Source organism: Oncorhynchus tshawytscha, unplaced genomic scaffold, assembly GCF_018296145.1.
Source record: "Oncorhynchus tshawytscha isolate Ot180627B unplaced genomic scaffold, Otsh_v2.0 Un_contig_8142_pilon_pilon, whole genome shotgun sequence".
NCBI lineage: Eukaryota > Metazoa > Chordata > Actinopteri > Salmoniformes > Salmonidae > Oncorhynchus > Oncorhynchus tshawytscha.
The window spans coordinates 171,069-178,243 of NW_024609817.1; the positions used below are offsets into that span (position 1 = coordinate 171,069).

Sequence of the window (7,175 nt, forward strand, 5' to 3'; positions counted from 1 at the left end):
CACTGTTGCTATGGGAACTAAGCAGATACAGGTTCCAATAATAAAGTCTCCCCACCACCACACACTGCGAGAAATTATAGGAAAAATAATAAACAAGTTGGCCTTATTAAGCAACACATTAAATGTTCACCTTATAATTGTTGTTTTGCTGTGAGATTCATTTGTACAGAGTAGATTGAGTTTCTGCAAGAGGGTTTGGTTTATAAATAACACACGCACATGCTCACACACACACACACACACACACACACACACACACACACACACACACACACACACACACACACACAGAAACACACACACACACACACACACACACACACAACACACACACACAGATAGAAAGGTCAGTAACCACCCCGTGTCATAGTACATGATCAACACAGAGAGCCCAGTAACCACACCGTGTCATAGATAGATTCTTCTATCTTCATAGATAGATTCACTACAACACAGAGAGCCCAGTACCCACACCGTGTCATAGATAGATTCATCTTCTATCACTACAACACAGAGACCAGTAACCACCCCGTGTCATAGATAGATTCATCTTCTATCACTACAACACAGAGACCAGTAACCACCCTGTGTCATAGATAGATTCATCTTCTATCACTACAACACAGAGACCAGTAACCACCCCGTGTCATAGATAGATTCATCTTCTATCACTACAACACAGAGACCAGTAACCACCCCGTGTCATAGATAGATTCATCTTCTATCACTACAACACAGAGACCAGTAACAGAGACCAGTAACCGACTTGCCAAAACTATAGTTTGTTAACAAGAAATTTGTGGAGTGGAATGAAAAATGAGTTTTAATGACTCCAACCTAAGTGTATGGAAAATACTGACTTCAACTGTATGTCATGGTGGTTTGAGAGTGCACGGATCTCACCTGACTAGGAGCTAAGTTTCAGGGATTTGTTTGGATAGAAACACACACACACACGCACACGCACACACACACACACACACACGCGCACACACACACACACACACACACACACACACACACACACACACACACACACACACACACACACACACACACACACACACACACACACACACACACACACACACACACACACACACACACCCCTCTCCTTTCTCAGTAACTAAACCACAAGCCTATGTAGTCTTATGACCAGTCAGTCACATATTGAACGATATGTGTAGTTTTGGGACAGTAAGGGTAATTTTATCTCTCTAAATTCACAAACTTTTTCTGAATCCCTTCCATGCCATAACTCTCAAGAATTAGGTTTCTCTGTGCCAAGTCTTACTTCACACGGACTGTACGGTAACATCACTGTTATGCAGTGGGCAGTGATTGTTCCCAGTAGTCTCATTGGGCTTGGGCTGTGTCCCAAATGACCCCCTATTCCCTATATAGTGCACTACCTCTGACTAGAAGGAGTGCATGACTTAAGGAATAGGGTGCTGTTAGGGATTTACATTTCGTATTCGATATTGGTTTGTTGGGAAGCAGATGAGGGGCCATACGATGAGTGGGCTGTTGAGCATGATGATATCAGTTCCTCTCTCTCTGGTACCCTGTTCTCTTTAATCTAGTTACTGTACTATATAGAGCCCTGTCTCTCTGGTACCCTGTTCTCTTTAATCTAGTTACTGTACTATATAGAGCCCTGTCTCTCTGGTACCCTGTTCTCTTTAATCTGGTTACTGTACTATATAGAGCCCTGTCTCTCTGGTACCCTGTTCTCTTTAATGTAATTACTGTACTATATAGAGCCCTGTCTCTCTGGTACCCTGTTCTCTTTAATCTAGTTACTGTACTATATAGAGCCCTGTCTCTCTGGTACCCTGTTCTCTATAATCTGGTTACTGGACCTTGGAATGGATCAGATCCATTGAGAAATACAGAACTGTGTCTACATGTAGCACAATAATATACACACCTCCACAGACAGGCCCAACGTACACTCACTGGACTCTAACCACACACTCACACATACCACACACTCACACATACCACACACTCACACACACACACACACACACACACACACACACACACACACACACACACACACACACACACACACACACACACACACACACACACACACACACACACACACACACACACACACACACACACACACACACACAAAGACTTAAAAGGCAACTGCAGGTACTGATCCAAAATTACAGTAATTTGTCTCATAATTCATTAAATGTCTTCCACTCTGACTACTCCCAGGTACAGTCCCAGTAGTGAAACAGCCTGAGGTAGTTTTTTCTAGTCTTTTCTAATGTTTTGGTTCTATAAACATCATTGTTGGCTCTGACTCAGGAATGCTCTGTGGGGAATGTAGAAGCACGGATAGATTCTCAAAGCTGAGGTCCTCAGCTTTGTCTAACTAGGTTTTAACTCACATGAGATGAAATGGTAGAAGGCCCTTCCTCACTACACAGTGACACATACAGCAACAGCTGATGGATTGAACTTAAGCTCTGGTGATGAGTAACTCTGCCTAATGTAGCGGTCACGTGATGAGGTAGCCCTGCCTGCGACTCACACAGTAAACACACCAACTTTACACCAGACATCCTCTGTTTACACTCACACAGTAAACACCAGACATCATGTTTACACTCACACAGTAAACACCAGACATCCTCTGTTTACACTCACACAGTAAACACACCAACTTTACACCAGACATCCTCTGTTTACACTCACACAGTAAACACACCAACTTTACACCAGACATCCTCTGTTTACACTCACACAGTAAACACAGACCTGTTTAAACACACACTTACACCAGACATCCTCTGTTTACATCCTCTGTTTACACACACAGTAAACATCCATCTGTTTACACTCACACAGTAAACACCAGACATCCTCTGTTTACACTCACACAGTAAACACCAGACATCCTCTGTTTACACTCACACAGTAAACACCAGACATCCTCTGTTTACACTCACACAGTAAACACCAGACATCCTGTTTACACTCACACAGTAAACAACCAACTTTATACCAGACATCCTCTGTTTACACTCACACAGTAAACACCAGACATCCTGTTTACACTCACACAGTAAACAACCAACTTTATACCAGACATCCTCTGTTTACACTCACACAGTAAACACCAGACATCCTGTTTACACTCACACAGTAAACAACCAACTTTATACCAGACATCCTCTGTTTACACTCACACAGTAAACACCAGACATCCTGTTTACACTCACACAGTAAACAACCAACTTTATACCAGACATCCTCTGTTTACACTCACACAGTAAACAACCAACTTTATACCAGACATCCTCTGTTTACACTCACACAGTAAACAACCAACTTTATACCAGACATCCTCTGTTTACACTCACACAGTAAACAACCAACTTTATACCAGACATCCTCTGTTTACACTCACACAGTAAACAACCAACTTTATACCAGACATCCTCTGTTTAAACAACCAACTTTATACCAGACATCCTCTGTTTACACTCACACAGTAAACAACCAACTTTATACCAGACATCCTCTGTTTACACTCACACAGTAAACAACAAACTTTACACCAGACATCCTCTGTTTACACTCACACAGTAAACACACCAACTTTACACCAGACATCCTCTGTTTACACTCACACAGTAAACACCAGACATCCTCTGTTTACACTCACACAGTAAACACCAGACATCCTCTGTTTACACTCACACAGTAAACACCAGACATCCTCTGTTTACACTCACACAGTAAACACCAGACATCCTCTGTTTACACTCACACAGTAAACACCAGACATCCTCTGTTTACACTCACACAGTAAACACCAGACATCCTCTGTTTACACTCACACAGTAAACACCAGACATCCTCTGTTTACACTCACACAGTAAACAACAAACTTTACACCAGACATCCTCTGTTTACACTCACACAGTAAACACCCCAACTTTACACCAGACATCCTCTGTTTACACTCACACAGTAAACAACCAACTTTACATCAGACATCCTCTGTTTCCACTCACACAGTAAACAACCAACTTTACATCAGACATCCTCTGTTTCCACTCACACAGTAAACAACCAACTTTACATCAGACATCCTCTGTTTCCACTCACACAGTAAACAACCAACTTTACGTCAGACATTTGCTGCACACATCATGAAATGACATCATCACACATTATGTAGGTGAGCAAAATATGGCCTGAAGAGTTTATCTCCCCTCTCATCAGGACACACACACACACACACACACACACACACACACACACACACACACACACACACACACACACACACACACACACACACACACACACACACACACACACACACACACACACACACTGTGAGTCACATCACTCTCCTCCTCTGGAACTAAACCACAAGCCCAGTCAGTATTCTCTCTAGTCCAGAGGTAAGGTTTCAGTTTCAGTCCGAGAGCCTTCATCCCTTTCATGAGTTCAAGCTGGTTGTTTTACGTTCTGTCAGTGGACAGCTGTATACAGATATTAACTAGCAAGCATTACATTTGAAATACAAGGCTGTGCAAACTAGAAGTCCCATGATAAATGTCTATAAAAGATGTGTGGAGAAACTCCCCCACCCGAACAACATGCAGTAAACTGTATATATTCCCCAGATCTCTCAACCACATAATGAAGTAATGTTTTGCCATTCAATGAAGGAAACACGTCCCTTTACTTCTTGCTCTCTCTGTTGCGCTGTGTGCTGTTTGTATAGAGGTCAGCTCTGTCTTACTAATCCTGGTTTTCCTTTAACAATCGGTCTGAGGGCAGCTGATGCTCATACTTATTCCCTGTGGATCTGAGATAGGCAGCAGGGCTGTCAATGAGGAGAAACATGTTAATTATAGGAGGTAGACCTGTGAGATGCACTACTGACTGATAAGACTGTAAATGACTGCCACAGCAGTGAGCAGATGGGGAACTGACAGCAAATTGAAAAACTACTCTGGAGTACGTGGGTTCATGCCTGAGATTAGAGAGACAAATGCGATACAATTTTGATTCCTGTTTTACTTCTGAACTGTAGTGAAACTGTTGTTCGCTTTATCTACTTCAGAAAGAGGAAGTAGGCTTTTGGAACTGTAAAGAAAATTATGCAGACAAATATAGTTGGCACTAGTTGCTATAACTCCAGTGCTTGATCCTAAATACATTAGTTTGGATTACATGTTTTATAAAGTTAAATAAAGGTGAAATAAGAAAATAAACATGGATATGATGAATGTAAATGAATTAGTTGGACGACATCAAACAAATCTGACGGAAGATATTTCATACAGAAAGCAACATTTATTCAGACATGCTTTATGAAGCCACATGTTAAACCGTGTCAAAATGTCTACGGGCGTATAAACCTTATCAGTCCAATTATTAGTAAGAGCATTTGTACAATGACATATAATACATAACAATATTACAAAGCTCAACATACATTTGCAACTCAGCTACAGCTATAAGCCAGTTTGAGGGGATAAATCTATTGTTTTTCTACAATGACGGACCAACCAACCACAAGGAGTGTGTGACAAGATTAATAACTTAAATATTAAGTAGAAAATGTGTTATGTGCAATTTGATATTCAAAATAACAATAGATGAATTAACATAGTATCTACCGTTAGACCTAATAGTACAACTTTAAACTTTAAAAATATAAAACTAATCATGTTTACATATTTTACTTCCTAAAGTCTTGGACAAGGCATTATCATCCTTGCTGTGCATTTGTAAAGGACAAATGTTAGGTAGGAACCACATTTGAGTTCACATCAAAATGGATCAGATCCTTCTGTTTCAATTGGTCAATACCCAATACCCTCAAATCTATGAAGCAGACCAAGGTTAAACCTAATGCTAAGATAAAATAAGAAAATACTTGACAAAACAAGATTTCATAGCCTTAAAAGCCCCTTTAAAACAAAATGGATGCCACGAACGGTCTAATACCACAGTCCTTCAAAACCACTTAGCTTCTAAGTGTTAGTCTGTTTTAGCACATAGCAACACCCAGGACTGCATTTCAGTGTGATACAAATTATCTGGTCTCTGTCTAAAGAGAGATCTAAAGAAGAGAGTAGATCTGTCAGGAAGTGGCTAGTTCCTGTGTGCCCTATTTAAAAGCCAAGTGAACGGGGCTGCTTTCAAGAGCACAGGGGCTAGGTGAGAGTAGATACAACACAACATTACTGGGGCTAGGTGAGAGTAGATACAGCACAACATTACTGGGGCTAGGTGAGAGTAGATACAACACAACATTACTGGGGCTAGGTGAGAGTAGATACAACACAACATACAACACAACATACTACGGGCTAGGTGAGAGTAGATACAACACAACATTACTGGGGCTAGGTGAGAGTAGATACAACACAACATTACTGGGGCTAGGTGAGAGTAGATACAACACAACATTACTGGGGCTAGGTGAGAGTAGATACAACACAACATTACTGGGGCTAGGTGAGAGTAGATACAACACAACATTACTGGGGCTAGGTGAGAGTAGATACAACACAACATTACTGGGGCTAGGTGAGAGTAGATACAACACAACATTACTGGGGCTAGGTGAGAGTAGATACAACACAACATTACTGGGGCTAGGTGAGAGTAGATACAACACAACATTACTGGGGCTAGGTGAGAGTAGATACAACACAACATTACTGGGGCTAGGTGAGAGTAGATACAACACAACATTACTGGGGCTAGGTGAGGGTAGATACAGCATAACATTACTGGGGCTAGGTGAGACTGGGGCTAGATACAACACAACATTACTGGGGCTAGGTGAGAGTAGATACAACACAACATTACTGGGGCTAGGTGAGAGTAGATACAACACAACATTACTGGGGCTAGGTGAGAGTAGATACAACACAACATTACTGGGGCTAGGTGAGGGTAGATACAACACAACATTACTGGGGCTAGGTGAGAGTAGATACAACACAACATTACTGGGGCTAGGTGAGAGTAGGCATCAAGTGTACTCACTTTTACAGTAGCTCAGTAATCATACCGCCTACACTCTTAGAAAAAAGGGTTCCAAAAGGGTTCTTTGGCTGTCCCATAGGATAACTATTTTTTGTTCCAGGTAGAACTCTTTGGGTTCTTCTGGGAAA

The 7,175-nt window shown here is 41.4% G+C and overlaps 2 long non-coding RNA genes across 2 annotated transcripts; both read left to right on the top strand.

The window, feature by feature from the left end:
• Window positions 1-5,333: 5,333 nt before the first annotated feature.
• On the top strand, window positions 5,334-6,418 carry LOC112227842. Its single transcript, XR_006082992.1, has 2 exons — window positions 5,334-6,318; window positions 6,367-6,418. It is a non-coding gene; the product is annotated as an uncharacterized LOC112227842 (long non-coding RNA).
• A 241-nt stretch (window positions 6,419-6,659) lies between these two features.
• LOC121846081 lies at window positions 6,660-6,892 on the top strand. The gene is made up of 2 exons (XR_006082993.1): window positions 6,660-6,762; window positions 6,841-6,892. It is a non-coding gene; the product is annotated as an uncharacterized LOC121846081 (long non-coding RNA).
• Window positions 6,893-7,175: the final 283 nt, after the last annotated feature.